Below are 19,881 nucleotides of genomic sequence, written 5' to 3'. Positions count from 1 at the left end.
TTTTCCTCATCCCAAAGCTTTTGCTAAAATACTATCCATTTGACTGAATCTCTGGCCAGCTATGTCTGTTAGGTGTTTGTCTGTCATGACGTGAAAATGGGCACTATTTCACCAATGTTTACTTTAGAAAGCACCACAAGAAAAGATTAATAGCATGTGCTTTTAATGGTGATTAAACAATCAATTACAGTATTTTAAATAATTTTGCTACAAAATAGTCAATTTCTTTTGGAGGTTGTGTTAATAAAAATAAACATTGCTATAATATGATTGATATTTTATTACATTAACATTGTATTTGAATTCTCTCCATTTTGGCAACATAAAAACTTATTTGCCTTTATTAAATGGAAAAATATTACTAATAAACTCTGTCTTATTATGCCTTAAAAAAATCTCACCACATATAACCAAACATTTGGACTCAGCAATTTTTACTTTAACAATTGAAAAAGTTTAAGTGTTCGTGTAAAATGTTGCCTGTAAAATGGCACTTCTTATTTTTCTGTATGTATTTGATGATATGTCTTACATTTTGTATTCGGAAGAATGAATTCAGTTTGATAGAAAATGAGAGTAATTAATATGAAGTGCATTTAAAATTAAGTAAGCTTCTAAGTTTGCCTCAGGGTTTTGCTGATGTTTCTGCAGTGTGTCCTTTTTTTGTTTTTAACTTTTTTGTTCCTAATTAAAATATAGATTAAAAAGAAACATACATCACCTACACACATCTCATACTGCAAAGATTCACTTTATATTCTTTTAGAGGACAAACTCCATTAGATATGCACTTACTGTACGTTAGATTGTAAATCTTACAATTTAATGGTAATTCAGTGAGCAGTTATTGCTTCAGTGGCCTTTTTTCTTTCTTTTTTGTCCCATCTCACTTGTGAAATAGAGTTACCCTTTACAAGTGTCACATCCATAGATTCATCTTTTGTACTCTGTAGTTGTCCTGGTGCATCATTCTTATGTTAAAAAAAAAAAAAAAGGCAAAGCAATGGAGGAACCATGTGGTGGGTGGTGGGTGGGGAGTGTGTGTCTGTGTGTGTTCAGAGGGTGGGGGCTGTGAAATGAGAGCTTTCATGCTTATTCCAGAGAGCTAGGGGGGCAGGGGGAGATATCCAGAAAGATACAGGACTCTAGCAACAGAATAACCAGGAGCGTTAGCATCAGTCTAACAGATTAATATCTCTTTCTAAATATGCATTTCCTCTAACCTCATTCTCAATCTAACATTCAGTTTTCCATAACAGATTGCATTCTGCACTTGAATTCCTGGAAGTAGAAATAGTATCTGATTGGTACAAGTCTCTTTGCCTTGCTTACACGGTTAATATTCTAATCCTTTTTGGACACGGAAACACTTTTTTTGTAGAAACAATATACACAGTCATAAAGAAATTATAAAGGGATTCTCCTTTTGAAGATAATGAGTTCTCTTCAGGAACTGCAGGTTACATGGCGCACAAATGAGCTCTAAGTGGGGGGATTTAAAGTCCTGCTACAGCATTTAATTTCTTGAGGAAAGGAGTTCAGTTCAAGGTTAGCCTGTTATTGTGGCACTGGCAACTATTTCTTGCGTCCTGTTCTTCTGCCAGCAGTACTGCACAAAAGGCAGTCATTTTTATTTAATACGTAGGGAGGTATTAATCACTGCAGTATTTTCTTGCAAAAATTTATCTTATCATATTCATTGTTTCACTACCCATGACAATAATAGGTGTTTAATTACTCAATAAGAGCCATTTATAGATTCTATTTTTCCTGTATGCTGGACAAATGGTATTGATTTTGTACTTTGATGCAACATGAAACTGTATTAAACACAATTAGAATTCCAAGGCTGGTAAAATGTACATTTGTTTTGGTAACTGGACTTGCTTTGAGAAGCTGCAAGCGTCTTCTAATCCAGGGAATGCCTTTGGAGTAAAAAGGAGATTTGATTTTATTGCAGCTCTGTGGTTAAAAATGAATGCTCTTTTTCTCATGTTGTGTGTATATGTGTGTGTGAGTGCATGGTGCGTGAGGATCTTAGTTTTACTGAAGCAATAGTTTATACGAATTGAGAAGATTTGAAATGAATCGTTCTTTGTAGTCAGACAAGCCATTGTGTACAGGTGAACACTGACTCTGTGTAATCTTGTAATTGTGTCTCTTTAGCTAATGCTATAGGTCTTTATTTTACCAATAAGTAAGTTATTACTTGGAGTGAGGGTAGGAACTCTACAAGATGAAATAGCACTCTCATCTCATGCTGGATTCTAGTTTACCTCCTTCTAAGATGATGAGGAAGACCTCCAAATCCCTACTGTGTCATAAGTTAAACATTGGGTTTTGTTAAAATTGTTGCTAAATAAAAACCTTTCATTTAACTGACACTATTATGTCATAGTCAGGCAGCACAAAGTCGTGCACAGAACTAAACTCAATTCTGTCAGTGCAAGTCCACCTGCATTTTGTTTTACCTCATTTTTTTCAAACACATTTCCACCTGCATTTGGTCTGTCCAAAATTATAATTTGAGAAGACTCTGTTGATTTTCAGCTTCTTATAGATTTATTTGATGCGAAGGAAGGGCATTTAGCCTTACCAAACTAAAAAGCAAAATGAACCAAGGACAGACTAGCAGTTGCCTGATCTTCATAATTTCCACCAAAGGGTAGCTTGTATCCTTGCTAAATCTTACTTGGTATTTTTTTCTAAGGAGCATAGACCTCCAGGATGAAAATTCTCAGTTTTGGAGAGTTGAATGGATAACTACCTTATCCCTCAAAAAAAGAAGTAGCTTATTGACACAATTGCTTTCTGCATCAGGAGATATTTTATTTGCTGGAACACTAATGATCAGTACTAGAACACTAATTGATAATACTACTTTGACATAGAATTTTTAACATTTCTATAGAAGGTACAAAACTTCAGGGGAGATTTTATAAATACTTGTCATTCGCTTCACAATACAGAAGCAACCTCAGTCAATTGTTTGTTACTTTTAATTGAACATGTCTTATTCAATTAATATTTGTATTATTGTTTTCCTTATGGGTTGTGATATGATAGCATATGTTAACATTTGTAAGACAAGGAGAAAATAAGTATGAAAAGCAGTTTATACCTGGCTAGGGTATTCTTTTTATCCTGCAGCTTTCAAGAGTGAGAGTAAAAATAAATTGATTGACCTGCCCATTTTAAAACACGATTCTACTTTTTTCTCATAGATATGAAAAGAAAACCCAACTTTCCTGAAGTATGTTTTATGCTTATTTTACCTTGTTATAGGGCTGGGATGATACTGGCAAGAAGGGGCTTCTCGGGTAGGTCCGCAAAGTCCTGTTCAGACAGAACCTCGATCACATAGTAAATCGCTTCTTGAGTGGGGTGGGGAATTCTGTAGTTTGTAAGGTAGGATTACCTTTCAAAGGAGAAGGGAAAACATAGTCTAGATATTTCCAAAGCTTTGGTCTTTCTCCAGCATGCTGAAACTAAGGTCTGCTTGATTCTCTGGCCTGGGCTGTAGGTCTCTGATGATTTCATTTGTGTTCTCTCCAAATGAATTCTTTTATACTTTGTATTTCAGCTTAGACAAGTTATTTATTTATTGAATAACGTGCATGTAGGTTCAATTAAGTGAAAGATGATCACATGTAATTAGCTACTTGTAAAGTGGATTACATAAAACATTGGCATGGAGGCTGTTCTATAACTAAATATTATTTTTTAGAAAGGCTTTCACCTCAAAAAGCGTGTCTGGATTACTCAAGGGGTGTATGGGTTTGGATTTGAGCTGCATGGCTCCTTATGCAAGGTGATGTATTCCTTCTTGGTGTTTGCCAAGGGCAAAGTTATGTGATGCACGTGGAAACTTGGCTTTCTAAGGAAGCCGTCTGAGTCCTCATTATGGCATCAGAACCGCATGAAGACTTACTCTCTGGCATGCGTAAGGACACCCATTGCCGTATTCCCAGTACCTTAGACTCTTCAGGAAGAATCTATTTTGAGAACTTTACTTTTGTCATCTTGCCTCACAGAAACTTTCTATACCTTTGTGAACAATGAACAATAGTCTATATGTAACCATTGCTTTTTAAGCATTAGCATCATAACTTCTGAATTCCTTTAACTTCCTTACTCTGGGGTAGCATAGTATTTTGTTTGTGGAAGCAATTCTAGACTCCTAGGTCTACCTTATTTTTCTTTTTCTCCTCTTAATAGATTCGGCCTTCCCTCCTGCCAAACCTCTGCACTGTCCACTCCTTCCCCTGTCTAGCAGGATTCTCCTAACCTTTGCTGTTTGAATAAAAAATCAATAAGACTATTATAACCATTTGAAAATTTTTAAAAGACAGAAACAATATTTTAATTACTACTGACATGCCAGTTGGAAACCCATATCCTCTTTTATGACAGTTCAGTTTAGAAACTACATTGCTTCATTTCAGTAACTTTATTACCATTTGGCTCGGAGATTGCTATTTCGCCTTGGCCACAGATTTCATCAGTTGCCCGGTTCACCTTTGTCCACACTATACTTGTGAAATGACCTCCTCCGTTAGTGCTTGTCAATAGTAAATTGCTATATTCTGCACCTAGAAACACACCAACAGACTACAACCTTTTATTGAATGACTGAGTTTGTACTTAATTTTTAGAAATTAAATTTTAATTGGAACAGCCTTAATTACCATTTAATACTAGTTAATTAAGGCACTGGTTAGGGTCAGCTATCACAGACATCATTCTTATTGATAATAGGAACAATAAACATGACATAGTGTGCAAGTGTCTATATAACAAGTATGTTTTCTTTGGTGTTTCCCACCTCTGATTTTCTAACTATTCTATCAAAATAACAATGTGTGAGGCAGCCAAGGTTCAATTATCCTGATGACAAATTAATTTTTTTTTAGAGTTCCCAATGACTAAATTATCTGTTTATAGAAACTTCTTTTAAAATGGTGAGAAATTTGTGCTATTGTAATAGAAGGACAAATAGGATTTGATATCACAATGTAACTTAAAAATAGTTACGTAAACAATTTTAAATATAAATTTTTATTTGAAACAAATGACTAAAATAGTACATCTGGAAGTACTTAGAAATTTCTGGTTATATCAAGACCAGTAGTTTCTCTGTTAAATATGTATTTTCCTAACTATATATATTTTTATTTATTATAAGATTTACAAGAAAAGAAAACATGTCCACTCTTCACCTCTTTTCGCAGATAGTTTCACTTTTTGTGTCTCCTTAACAAAGCCATTTCTATAAATAGATCACTGCCAAGTTGCTTGAAAATTAAGGTAAAATAAAAGGCCTGTATTCTTGGAAATCTCATTTGAATGAAATTTACAATAATGATTAAATACTGCTGTTACTTCTCAAATGTTGCTTGATATGCACTTAGTCTTGGTTGTATAATTTCACAAAGATTATTTTCTGTACTAAAAACACAAATTCCAAATTCCATTTCTTGTGCATTTTTAATCTTCTTTGTTTTTGCTTTGTCACTACGCTCTTTGAGATAACCTGGTATCAGGCAGAGTTTACCTACTAGAGAATAAAATCAGGATTAAACTATTGAGGAATGTTCTTTTGACAGATGAACATGGTAAGCTTGGTTGTTTTCATCCTGAATGTTTTGAAGTAAAGTAAGATTGAGATTTTATTCATCAATAGAAAGTAAAATAATTGTATAACTCTTGTATGATTTTATTGATGTTAGGCAATGAAGACAGAAATGAAATGTTAAGCTTTTCTCCTTGCAGATGTAATTGATGCTACAATGGCTGTGACATTCAGGAATATGAAAGTTTTCATCAGTTTGCTTATACTTTTGATCATATTGGTATAATTTTTTTGCTTGTTTTAAATGAGGTTATTGCTCAAGAAAAGAAAAATTTAATAAAACCTGTGTTTGAAAATAAAATTCTGTCAGAATTTCAGCCAACAAGATTTCCTGTGTGATGTGCAATAACTGATATTTCAGTGTTGCTCTTCCTCAGAGATTGACTTTTAGGTTGCCTGTAGCTCAGGACAGAATTCGATCAAATCAAAAGCATATGCAGTCTGCATGGGATTTGTTTGGATGATATGCAGAGATATGCATTTTGTATTTTAATCAGTATACTTTAGGTTCATCTTACAAAAAGAAAAAATAGCACTGTCTAAATCTAAAAACAGACATTTATAGGCACCTGTTTGAATCATCATGGTTAGGTTTATTTTACGATACATTAATATTCTTAAAATTCCCAATAAGAAGAACAGTCACATTTAATATACAATATTGAGTGGCTTTTGTGTGCTCATTAATAGTGTCACAGTTTAAATAAAACTATTAAGCCACCACCTTTACAAACTTGATTTTACCTTTTTGAATGTCTAGGGCAAAGGTTCAAGGCATTTCTTTTCAGGTAAATAATTTGTAACTGTTGTTAATCAAAATTTCTCTAAAATAAACCTATTTAGAAATAATAATAATTGAAAATCACCAACATGGAAGAGTAGATGAATTGTGGGTTCATATGTATTGCTAGATAAGTTAAACATCAGAGACATAAAGTGTAAAGTTTGTGCAGCACTTAACAAGCTTTAGAAGAGCATTAAAAGTAACGTATATGTAATATGCAATACTAATAGAGCTTCACAGTGCCCCTGAGAAAGCTGAAAATGCAATTCAGGACGCTTCAGGCTGTCTGAGATGTTGAGATTATGTTCCACTAAGACCAAAATAAGGTCTCAACAAGGTTTTCTTTCAACATGTAAATTCTCTGGATGAAGAGAAATGGAAATATATTAAAAATTCCAGGAGCTTAAAAATGTAGGCATTTATAAGTGATTAAAATAGACGTTAAGTTTTTAGCTTTCCTTAGTAGTTGGCGTACCTTAACTTGTTTTTATGTTAAACCAGTTATTTTAAAAGCCAAACATGTATGGAGTGTGTCTATCTTATCGCTATGTTAATAGAAAATAGTTCAAAAGATAAAGGAGAGAAAAGTAAAGCCATTATAATAAAAGATTTTGAGTGCTGCTTTGGAGTTCTGGAGAGCGACCTTGCATCACATGTATTAGGATTATCCGAAAGGAAAGACAAAAAACAAACTATATAAAAAGAGTTTATAGAGAACTCTTTTCTTTAGAAGTCTCCCATATTGTCAGCTTATATATTTTTATATACAGTGTCCTGTAACTAAAATTTTAAGAATTGAGTTCAGCCATTATCTTATAACTAAGGAGGTAAAAACACAGCCTCTCTGGGTCTTAGTCTTTTTCATCTTAAAATGGATGACTTCCATCCAGAGATTTCTAAATTCTCTTCCAGCTCTAAAACACTATGAGAAACTATGGAACTACGAAGTTCCATTTGAAAATTTTTAAGAACGTGGAAATTGATTGTGCCACTCAATTTTTCTAGTGGGTATCAGCTGTGCAATGAAGAGTGTTGAACAATATGTTATTTCTTAGCCTCTAGGAAAGTGGTCCCCACACTGTGGGCTGCAGATCTCTAGGAATATTGGACTTGTTGCAAAAGTTTCTCAAATTCACATGTGTATTAAACATGTGTTTCTTCACACATATGTACTATAGGTGTTTTTGATATATGAGGTATCTGTTGTGATTAGAATAAAAACATATATGCATTTAGAAATGTCATAAAGGTGTCACAGAATTCACCATAATTCTTAAGTCATTGTTTCATCAATTAATGAGAAAAGTAAAATCAGTATCTTAAATCTGTGCAGGTATTTTAATGCTAAAATGCGGTGGAACTCTTGTGTACTCACTGGAGGTACATTAGTTGCATATAATGTGAACTATTGAGCATTGACTTGGAAGTTGTGCCATTAATATTTTTCCAGGGTCTTTGGAATATTTTATTCCATTTGAACACCTAGTTGGGGTTACGGCTCCATTTCCTGTCAGAGTATTTGAAGTATCCCATTAGCTACTGTTAGTGGTTGTCTTAGGAATTCCTTCTAAGGGTGAATAGTAACTGCTATTTGTTGAGTTGAGCATTTACTAAGCATTGTGTGTGTGTGTGTTCGTGTGTGTGTGTGTGTGTGTGTGAGAGAGAGAGAGAGAGAGAGAGAGAGAGAGAGAGAGAGAGAGAATGCCTGTGGATAATTATTCTCATTTTACAGATTAGACTATTAAGGCAAGAAGATACTAGGTATTTTGTCCAACATCTCATAGCCATTGACAGAGATGGGAATAAAAATTGGCCTGTGTAACATGACCAAAGCCCCATGCGGTGCCTGTAGGAAAACTGAATTTCAGATTTAGCGTAGTGTCACACACAGAGCCCACAAGGAAATGCCTGACAATTACGGTCCGTGTTCTAAAACTGATGTGTCATGATCACCACAGAATTGGCACTTTATGCCTCAGTTTACCCAACTTCAAAGTAGAGAAACATTTCATCATTTAATTTTACTTTCCCTGCTAGGATAATGTATGAATTAGTTAATGCTTATAAAGAAGTGATTTGATGAGGGGAAAGCTCTATCTAAATGCTAAGTATTATTTATTATTCATGTAAGCATATTACTGTACCCTTCAATCACCTTTTTTGGATGTTTCAAATGGGCAATTACTGTCTCTTTGTGTAAAGCTTTAAAAATTTTTAATTTAAATTAAAAGTTAATCTAATTTAGGAAAACTCTGCCAGCTGGAAAGGAACACAGACTTTTTTTTCCCCTTTCCAAACAAAACAGCAATTCAGAATAGACTCTCTTTTAATATAGTAATGTGGATAGGCTTTCCTGGGCTAGTGGTATTAGGAATGAGGGCTAATTAGTAATGGCTGTTTTGTAATGCTGGTAATCTATGTGTTAGGATTAGTGCTGATAATAGATCTGATTAGGTGGAATTAACTGATATTTAGAAGGATGGAGATTCTTTTGTTTATGAAATCTCCATTTTGGGGGTATGATGTGTAGCTGGAGTGGCCGAGTCCTTGAAATTGAGTTAACATGGCTTTCCCGTAATACAGCGCCTATATATGAGTAGAGTCAGGAAGCAATGAGGGTCATTTGAGCTCAAGAAGACCTTTACATCTTAAGGCCTCACTAAGGAGCCCTACAAATAGTGAAAATCAGAGTTCAAAGATCAGAAATGTCAAGTATGCTTTAAAAGGGGAAGATGTATTTACCTGAGCTCTTCAGTTAACTTCCAGCAGCCCTTGATGGGAAAATCCTTCTATATAGCACTTTCCGTCACATGCCTGTTGACTCAAAAGTAACTGGTTTTCATTATAAAATAGAAAATGAAAAATGTGTCATTGAAAGAAATCACTGTTTTCTTAATGCCCCTCCCCTACAAATTAGCATGTTCAACCTTCCTTTTAAAGTAACTCTTTAAATATTCCCTAGCACTTAAATTTTAAGGAAGTATGCTTAGAAATCACATTATTCAGTTGCACAGTTTCGGTTGCCCAGCAGTATCATTAAATCCTCTGGAGTGATTCCAGTCCCATAAAAATTAGGGACCCCTTTACATTGTTTCCATATTCAAATGGAAATCTTTTTGCAAGTTAGTAATTAAAGTATTTAACCTCTGTCTCCCTCCATTTATTAGAAAACTCTTTTTTCTTTATTTTTTCAATTACGAAAAACTGCTAAAGCCAATCAAGCATTTATTTTGATAAACCGCTTGTAACAGTCTCAGCTAAATTCTGCAAATACGAAAAAAAAAAAGCTAAATAATCACCCTGAGCAGAATTTTGCGGAGACCTTGCTCAACCTGTTCAGGGATAATTATGCCGAGCTTTTAGTATGGGGCAAAGGAAAACATAAAATTAAGGCATGAAAGAAAGTCTACCTATTTTGAGAAAATACTGGGATAATTGGTACTGTTTTTATTACCATTTTATTATAGAAAGATATCGTCTTGCCATGAAATATAGGTTTACAGCAATGAAATAGTACTATGTGGGGTTGAAAGAATTTCTCTGTTAGATGGATTGATTTAAAATGTAATAAAAATAGCAAATTGCTAAATAATGAATTGCTAAATAGTCAAATTAGAGTTCATTAGTTAAATGACTCCGTTTTCTTTTCTTTTTAATCATACGATGTTCATAATTTGCTTTGTTTCTGACAAGTACAGTACAGGGACTTTTTCCCTTCTTTTTTCTTTTTTCTTTCAGAGTAGCCTTTGGTTTGGAGCTACAACCATAACTTTCTTTGAGAAATGGAAACATCAGGAATGGTACCACTACATGCAAGGTGCTAGGAGGAGAAAGCAATAGACAGATTCACAATGTTATAAATGGTGGCGATATGAGATGTGACCCTGATAATGGTTTTGTGGTGCTTTGGAAATTTACCTCTCTTACAGACTTTGTCCTTTTATATGTGAAGGTGACACTGAACAGTGTGTCTGAACAGAATGATGTGTAATCTGTAGCTCTTTATATATTATTGGGGCTGATCCAGGTTTTGTGGAGCCTGAAGCTTGCACAACATTGGGGCTCTGTTTTAATGAGAACAGTAGTACAAAATTAAAAATGCAAAACTAGGTACAGACATTGGAAGGGGCCAGTATTTAGTGGAGTTCCCTGAAATTAAAGCTTCATTATGCTTCATGGTAGATCTGTCTCTGCTGATAACATATGTGAAAACTGAAAATGGGTATTTGAAATCTTCATTTGGACCAGGCTTATTCAATTTGTGTTGGCAGATATTCATGGCTGGGAGGACAGTACTGGCTCTATTTTTAGAAATTTTAACAAGTGCTACTTTCTCAGCACCGATGTTACATGTCAGAGTGTTGGGGGCAAGGTTGCAAAATCTGGATGACTCAGTTTCCAAAATTACAGTTTTTATACCTATAGTACTTACACCAGAAGGTGCTAGCTCTTTGATCAAATACTGAATTGTGCAGAAATCAGATTCACGTGTCATGTTAAAATTAAAGTCACGAAGGAAAGAGAAATCAGACCTGAGTAGACTGGTAGGAAATCTTAATAAAAATGGGGACATTTGTAACAATAATTAAGGCAGGGAAATGCTGATTAGTGTTCAGCTACTCTTGTGAGAAGTAAAAAGCCCCACTAAGCAGATATTCTTTGTCTGAATGCCTTGCTTCCTCAATGAGTCAGTCCCAAAGGGGCCTCCCCCATGCCACCGAATACTCTGCTGCGAGTGATGTTGGCTTAAGCTTCTAATATCTAGAATGGCTTCTCTTGCAGCACTTTGGTTTCCAGGGAATCATCTTCAGGTTCTACTGATGTGTCAGTATCTTTACGCTCAGCATCTGGCTGCAGCAGGCATTCATCTTTGGTAGTTGCTGTGTGTTTGGGCCTTGTGTGTCCAGATTATGCTTTCACTCAGCACATACTTACTGACTAACTGTAGGGTATACAACTATGGTAAAGATGATAATTATACCATCTTACCTTTGTGTAGCTGCTTGCAATTTATAAAATACTTTTACCTCCATTACTTTCCTTGCATCTCATAATTCCAAGGGGTAAGCAGGCGCAGTGCTGTAATTCACATTTTACAGAAGACAAAACTGAGATTAAAGAAATTGCTCCAGGTCATACGATTAAGAAGTTGCAGAGGACTTGAGCCCTGAGCTACTCCTCTCTCTCTCTCTCTCTCTCTCTGTATGTATGTATATATATATATATATATATATATATATATATATTACAATTACATGGACCTTGCAATTTATTAGGGAGATAAGAAATGCATTTTTCCCTTAAATGCATGTGTATCTCTATTTAGAGATATATTTCCTTATTATTATATAATAAGGAAGATATATTGTTCCTTCTTATATGTCCTATATAGAGACATAAGAAAGTGTCTAAATAAAGCACCTAGTGAAGAGTTGTACATCTACTGTGTTCCAGAAATATGAATTGGTTAGACGTGGTATATGCCTATTAAGCACTTGGAGAGTGCAGGGCACTGTTTCAGAGTGCTTGTTAGTTGATGATCATGACTATGTGATGTTTTAGGCCCTGGGCTCTGTTTCAGTGAGAAGACAGAGCTATCAGAGGAAAAGCCATCAGTGGTTTTAGACGCTAGACTTCTTTCTGCTTTCACAAAATGCCATCCCAGATTGAGAGGCATTTCTTATCCTCAAATTGAACAAATCTTCACCTACCATGCTGTTCCATTTCCCTCTTCCAATTGCCTCCATTGCTTGTAACCTTGACTGAACTCTTCCCTGTTTGCATTCTCTGTAAATCTGCTAGTCACCACTCCCGCAACACAGCCTATTCATGACATTGCTGCAACCTAGTCTCTGAATTCTGGATTTCATCTTCTCTCATCCAACTGACGTGTTCCGAAACTAGAACTTCCAGCCCCTTCTGAGTTCTCACCGTGGCCACTCTGAAAAATCCTGCTTCTTGTTATCCTATGAAACTGTATTTCAGAGCCCTGCCCCAGTGTCCCGTTCCTTCTTTCTCTTCTTCAGGTGAAACTGCTCAAAGACCTCATTATTCACACACTTCCACATCTGTGCCCTTAACAGCATTCCAAATGATTTGAACAGCCTCACTTTTTTGTCAGTTACATAGGAAAGTCTGCCTTTCTTATGTCATTGTGGTGAAATTATTTTCTCAATTTATTCTGTTCCAAAAGAACAAAAAAAGTTCCTCCAGTGTTATAATTGAACACCATGTCAGTAGTGTACTAGGTGCATGACTGGTCCAAAATGAGAATATAAGGAATGATGGCTTTTCTGTATTTTAGATTCTGTTTCGAATTCTTAAGGTTTGGTTTTGAAGATTGTTCAACTCACATCAGGCCCAGAACCTGGTTTATTCTTCTCTTTCCTCCTCCTTTTTCTTCTTCTTTCCTCTTCAATTTTCTCTATCTCTTTTTCCAATCATAATTTCATACAGCCAGTCATAGGGTAACACAAAAAATAACATGTTTCTAAGTGTAGGTAGCTAACCTCACAAACTTGGAAATGCAGTATAAAGAAATCAAACTTTAAGCAGAAATCAGAGCATGATTATATTACAAATGGTTCATTCAGTTTATAAACTATTTTTTCATACAGTCTCCTGAATATCAGGTTTCTCTAGTATACTTAAGTTATCTGATTTACTAAAAAAATTATGTACAGCTATTTGGCAATATCTCTTCTATTCAAAAATTCCACTACAGATTTTATTAAGATTATTTTCTTAGGCTAATATAAAAATTTAATTGAATCTTAAGTTTCTCCCTGAAAAGGAACTTTTTCAATCTCTGTTCTCAGACAAGCTGTACCATTAGAAAGTAACAGTGAATTTTTGCTTCATTATTTTTATCATTTTTTTGGAAAGATATTCTAAATGTAAAACAAGGTAAGAAAGTACACTCGTGTGAACATGTAGACCCCAGTACTCTTGGAATGCCCTACATTTGAAAAGATACTAATCTGAAATTGTAATATTTTATATGCCTTGACAATTTTTGATGTTGACCTAATATACTTCCAGAGGGTAATTAGGTAGCTCTGTGGTTCTGAACATGTAAATCGTTGACATGTCGGTTTTTAAGAAAAATCAGTATAAAATGGCGTTTTTGCTTTTGTGGTATTTTTAAAGCTACCATGATTTTTTAAAATTATCTTAATTTTATAAAACCAAAAATATCTGACAAAACCATTTCTTCATACCTGCCTTTTTATTCTAACAACCAAAAACTTCTTTCTTGATTTGGACTTCGTGAAATTTATCCTCACAAAGCTCTTAGATTTAGAAAGTTCCTATTGCATAGCTATCTTTGGGTTCTGTGTAGAGTGTGCTTTCCCTCATTTATCCCTTTAGGGTTCTTTGTGGTAAGTTTAGGTACATTCCTTCCTAGATGCAGGGGGAGGGTTTTCCCCTCCCCAGGGTGCCAGTGAAACTCTCTATTACTTTGTCAACATCAGACTGCCTTGCCTAGAGAAACAAAAACGAACCACATTTTCTTTCCATGTATTTTGTTTCTTCTCTGTTGAAACAAGAAAACTTTATTTTCAAGCCTTCCTTTTAAGAAACATCTTTCTTACTGACGAGAATTTAAGATATCTGAAATGATTTTCATGACACATTACTGGCAGGCTCTGCTGTGAAAATTCTGCATGTTTCAGAAGTTCCTCTGGAAGCGATTGAAAGGTAGAATGCAGGGTCCCACCGAAGGAATAGTTTGCATTGTGCTTAATTCTCCTGACCAGTCTACAGTAGTGCTATTGACTTTTTAATCGGAATTGTGACGTTAAGAGACTTTACCATCTTTCATGAATTAGGTGTAGGCAGAGATTCAAATTGGCAATTAGCAAGCAGGGAAGGTGGTCTACCCTGTGTCTGTGGTGACAGGATGGGAGACTTCCACTCCCTCCATTCTTGGTGGGGTGGGGGAGCTTGGAAATAAGACCTGCATTGTCTCAGCTTCGGGGCCTCCCTATCTTGGGGCAGGCTTTCTAAGAGCGTTAGCACTGGGAGAGTGGGAGTGGCGCCAGGGAGGGGGAAGGAGGGGATGAAGCAAAGGGGCAGGTAATGACCACAGGCCGCTAGGCCTTGTATCTTTCTTCTTTCCCTAGTGTGCTATCCTCTTGCAAATCCATTTTCTTTCAATAAAATTTATTGAAAGTGTTCAGGATGGGCTGTTAGAGGACCTCCCAGGGAAGATGAGGAGAGGGACAGAATAACATTAATTCTAACCAAAATCCCTGTATGTTGGAGGAATGAACAGATCCGTTTTATAGAGCTTGAAAATGAGCCTCCAGGAGGTTAAGTAAGCTGCTTACAGTTTCACAGCCAGTAAGAGGAGAGGCAAGATTTCAAAAGCACATCTTTCTCATTCCAAAGCTCATGCTCTCTGAGGCATACTCCATTGAGGTGGTGTACAGTGAGCAGGAAGAGAGTGCCCTTTTCCATCTATCTCCCTTTTTCTTTATCGCTTCTCAAGGGGATGATAGGGAAATAGAAGTGACAATTAAGATAGATTGGAGGGAGGGATAAGAAAAAGTACTCATGATAATAACTATAAGCTCATATGATTGCTCAGTACAATTGTTTGTGCTTTACCTGTGCTATCGTATGTGTCGTTATAGTATACAAAACATACCTCAAGGTATAACTCTTACTATCTCCGTTTTATACATGAGAAAACCAGACCCAGAGAAAGTTACTTGCACACTGTCCCATGATTAACTAGTGTCTTGTGGAACTACACTCTAGACGAGAACTGTGGGATTTCAAAGGCTCTTGACCTCTTAGTGCCTCTCCCTTTTCTTCTGTCTCTGCCAGCCTGGACTTGGAGAAAGTTGGGCTGCAGAGAGCAGGGATGAGGTGTAGTGTTCAAGAGGAGTGTCTGGGTGTTCCTGTTTTAGGAAGGAGGCAACACACCTTCCTTCACCCCCGTTTAATACATTTTACATCCTGACTTGCCTCCGAGAGGACCACTATGGTGTGACTCTGAGTTGGGGGAGACGGACACATAAATAATTATGACACATAAGCCGGGTGCAGTGGTTCCTGCCTGTAGTCCCAGCACTTGGGGAGGCCAAGGCGGGTAGATCAGTTGAGGCCAGGAGTTCGAGACCAGCCTGACCAACCTATCTCTACTAAAAATACAAAAATTAGCTGGGCGTGGTGGTGCATGCCTGTAATCCCAGCTACTCTGGAGGCTGGGGCAGGTGAATTGCTTGAACCCAGGAGGCGGAAGTTGCAGTGGGTCAAGATCATGCCAGTGTACTCTAGCCTGGGCAATAGTGAGACCCTATCTAAAAAACAAAAACAATTATGACAGGAACATTCTTAGTGCTGTTGTCAGGGAAGGCACAGGTCTTTAATAAGAGCCTAATGTTGAATACAGGTTCCATGATTTCCCTTGCAGTTTTGGTGAATTCTGTTAATCCTCTGTATCTATATCCTTGTCTCCAAAATGGGGATCATGGCTGGGCACCGGGGCTTCCACCTGTAATCTTAACATTTTAGGTAGCCAAGGTGTGGGGATCGCTTGAACCCAGGAGTTCAAACCAGCCTGGGCAACATAGTGAGACCTTGTCTCAAAAAAAAAAAAAAAAAAAAAGAATACAAAAATTAGCCACACATGGTGGTGTGCATGTGTAGTCCCAGCTATTTGGGAGGCTGAGATGGGAGGATTGATGGATCCTGGGAGGTTTAGGTTGCAGTGAGCTGAGATTGCACCACAGGACTCCAGCCTGGGCAACAGAGCAAGACATTGTCTCAAAAAACAAAACAAAACAAGACAACACAAAACCAGTAAAGCAAAATGAGGATCATAACACTATCTCACCGGGTTATAAGAAGAATTGAGTGCCACAGTGTATGTGAACTTTCCTGGCACTCTCTCAAAATTAATGTTGAATCTTCACAGGGTGCTCTGAGAATATGAACGAGGAGGCAAATAACTCCTGGATACTTGCAGCAATATTTCATCCAAGAAAGTTACATTAAAGTTGGGCCTTAAGTGATAAGTAAATGATTGTGAGGTGGGAAAACAGGTAGAATAACAGTGCTGATTTATAAGCCATTTGCTTTTTTTCTAGTCTGTTTCAAGGGGTATCAGGAAATACTCAGAGTTTCAGAAGCACCTCACCAGATTTCCTCCTAGTTTTGTTGAAATAGTAATTGTGGTATACCACCTAACATCTACTGTTATTAGTTTTCCTACGTAGGAAATTACTGTTACCATTAACAGTCTTCTTATTTTTAGATCAGTCTTTCTTTTAGTTTCTTCATTTAGCTTCTTCATCCAAAAACACTGTTTTTTTGTTTGTTGTTTTGTTTTTGTTTTTTGAGATGGAGTCTTGCTCTGTTGCCCAGCCTGGAGTGCAGTGGCATAATCTCAGCTCATTGCAACCTCCACCTCCCAAGTTCAAGCGATTCTCCTGCTTAAGCCTCCCAAGTAGCTGGGATTATAAGCATGCACCACCACGCCTGACTACTTTTTGATTTTTAGTAGAGAGGGGACTTAACCATGGTGGCCAGGCTAGTCTCAAACTCCTGACCTCAAGTGATCTGCCCGCCTTGGCCTCCCAAAATGCTAGGATTATAGGCATGAGCCACTGTGCCCGGCCACACTATTTGTTAAGAATCCAAGATGTCCTAAGCATTGTGCTGTGTGGGAAAAGATCTTTGTCTTTGAGAAACTTGTAGTGTGTTGGATAGACAGCAGACTTGTGAACAAGTAAATCACACTATGAACTACTAAGAGCTGTAATTGCTGGAAACATACATCTTAGTTTGCCCAGGATGGTCACAATTCACACTTGTTGTTCTGATATAATTAATAATAGTCTTTCATTTTCAGATGTGTGCTGATTTGGACAACAAATTTTATGGTTACATGAGTTAAAGTGTGTGTGTGTGTGTGTGTGTGTGTGCGCAAGATATTTTGCAAGTTCATTGAAGGAATGCCAAGCTCTAAGGAATCAAGGATGATTTTCTTAGGAAAGGTGATACTTGAGCTGAGGTATGATGCCGAGGTTGTTGCTAGTAAGAGAAGGAGGGAAGGGAAAGGGATGGAGCACATTTTACATGAGCTAGAGATGCAGACGGGCATTAGATAGTCAAGAGACAATAACAAATCACGAGTCCCATGTGCCTAGAACATTGCAGGGTGGAGGATTAAGTAGTGGAAGAATTGTGTAGGCGAGTAGGGAATAATGAAATTAGAATTTAATGATTTAGGAGCAACTGAAAGTTGAGGAAATTGAGATGTCAAATATAGACACCTTTTAAGGAATTTAAGGAAAAGAGTGACTATGGTGGTAGTTTGAGATGAATAAAGATAATGTTTGGACATTCTGAAAATTGACAGTTAGTGTCAGAGGAGACAGACACCAAGCTCAAAACAGAAAGGGGTACGTGAGAGAATGCGATCCCAAAGGAGGTAGGAAAAATGCAGTCCAGGGCCCAGAAGGAAGGGCTAGCCTGTGAAATAGAGAGGCCAGAACCGCTGGGTGTGGTGATGAACACCTATATTCCAGCTACTCAGAAGGCCAAGGCAGGATTGCCTGAGCCCAAAGGTTTAAGTCCAACTTGAGCAACATAGTGAAACCCCCTTCTCTAACACAATTTTTTAAAAGGAAAGAAGGACTAGAAGATGATAGAGGCAGAGAATTTACAGGGTAGGACTGGGGGAGTATCTAACCTGACATTTTCTTTATTTGGTGAAGTAGTAAAATGATCGAGTACAGCCATTAAAGGACATGGCTCATGTTTTTGCCCTTAATGTAGATAATGGCTGTGTGATCTTGGCCAAATGACTTTACTTACCTGGACCTTAATTTCTTCACCTGTAAAGTAAGAGACTGGATTAATACTTTCTAGTTTCCATCCAGTTTTTTTGTTTTTTTTGGAGATGGAGTCTCACTCTGTTGCCCAGGCTGGTGTGCAGTGGTGCGATCTCGGCTCACTGCAACCTCTGCCTCCCAGGTTCAAGCAGTTCTCTGCCTCAGCCTCCTGAGTAGCTAGGATTACGGTCACCTGCCACCAGGTGGTATTTTTAGTAGAGATGGGGTTTCACCATCTTGGCCAGGCTGGTTTTGAACTCCTGACCTCGTGATCCACCCGCCTCAACCTCCCAAAGTGCTGGGACTATAGGTGTGAACCACCGCGCTCGGCCTGTTTCCATCTAGTTCTAAGATATGGTTCTGTGTTTTACTGAAATGTCATGAGAAGGCAGTTCCCTGCCTCCTCCTTACCTCCACCCATGCTTGCCCCATCCTGTAAAAGAGAGGATTCCATGGCTAAATAAGTTAGGGTTATGGTTAATTAGGTTTCTTTACAATAGGACCTCTTGGAGTCTCCAGAATGCTAATATGTGTTATAAATATTGAAGAGGAAGTTATATGCACAACATTTTCCAAACTGATTTAACTGTATAATGCAGTGTTCCATAGAGCATACCATGAGAAACATTGATTTAAGTATTTATTCTCCCTTGCTGTTTGTAAAAAAATTCTATCCCACGTTGGTGGGGGCAAAACAAACATTTTGAATGGCTGTTGTCTCTGGTGAGCATGCATCTTTGCTTGGAATATGACGTAGTTCCTTCCACTAACAGAATAGAAAGTTCTACCAAGCCTAGACATACAGAATATTGATAGAAATAAAACAAGCAGCCCCGTCTAGGCATGAGATGGTGGCAGAGAGCTGCTGGTTGCTCCAACTCTTCCCTTGAACAAAGCTGAAAAGTGAGAGCTTCCTTCACAGCTCTCAAAAGAAAGGCTGAGAAGTACGGATCCTGTGTTACCTGTATGATTCCTAAAGTTCCAAAACAGCTAAGGAAAGTAAATCGGAGTAATGTGGCTCAGTTTGTTTGATGTGTTATTTAATCATTCTGGTTTATAATACCATCTAACACAGATATTAGAGACTGAGTCTCGCTCATTAAAAGTTAGTGAGTTTCTCCTAGTTATAAAGTAGCATGTTTTATTTTTACTAGTATTTCCTAGCATGTATGTGTTCTTTTTCAGTTCTCTTTTCTAACTTGAATGATATGTGTGTGTGTGTGTGTGTGTGTGTGTGTGTGTGTGTGTGTGTGTTAACTGTAGGTTTCTTTATTGATGTAACTACTGTAATTTTGGTTCCTTTAAATTGTGATCATCATGAGAGAAAAGGAGTTCTTCCCTGGTAATTCACATTTTGTAATGCTTTATGAAGTGAATGTGTAATTTTAACAGATGCTTTTTTGCTGATTCACTCGTGAGTCTTTATATTGAACACCTGCTATTTGCAATGCCCTATGCTAGGCACTGGAGAAAGTGAGAGAATGGGACCCAGTCTCTGTCCTTTTTCTTGTCTTAATCCTTCTCGTTCTTGCAGTTCCTTCTGAGGATCCAACCCCTTGCTCCTTGTTCCTCCGGTCTTTTTAGCTATCCCTTACTCCACTGAATATACACACACA

The 19,881-nt window shown here is 37.1% G+C and overlaps 1 protein-coding gene and 1 long non-coding RNA gene across 3 annotated transcripts in view; both read left to right on the top strand.

The window, feature by feature from the left end:
* The window catches only part of FIGN (fidgetin, microtubule severing factor), a 130,994-nt gene that overhangs the window by 23,044 nt on the left and 88,069 nt on the right, over positions 1 to 19,881 (top strand). The window lies entirely within an intron of this gene.
* LOC116557088 lies at positions 2,546 to 17,626 on the top strand. The gene is made up of 3 exons (XR_004271352.1): positions 2,546 to 8,065; positions 15,841 to 15,845; positions 17,328 to 17,626. It is a non-coding gene; the product is annotated as an uncharacterized LOC116557088 (long non-coding RNA).

Source organism: Sapajus apella, unplaced genomic scaffold (assembly GCF_009761245.1).
Source record: "Sapajus apella isolate SASKATOON/1434 unplaced genomic scaffold, GSC_monkey_1.0 scaffold18, whole genome shotgun sequence".
In the NCBI taxonomy this organism is placed as follows: Eukaryota; Metazoa; Chordata; class Mammalia; order Primates; family Cebidae; genus Sapajus; species Sapajus apella.
Note: the sequence above shows the minus strand (reverse complement) of the source record. Positions and strands in the feature narration are given on the sequence as shown.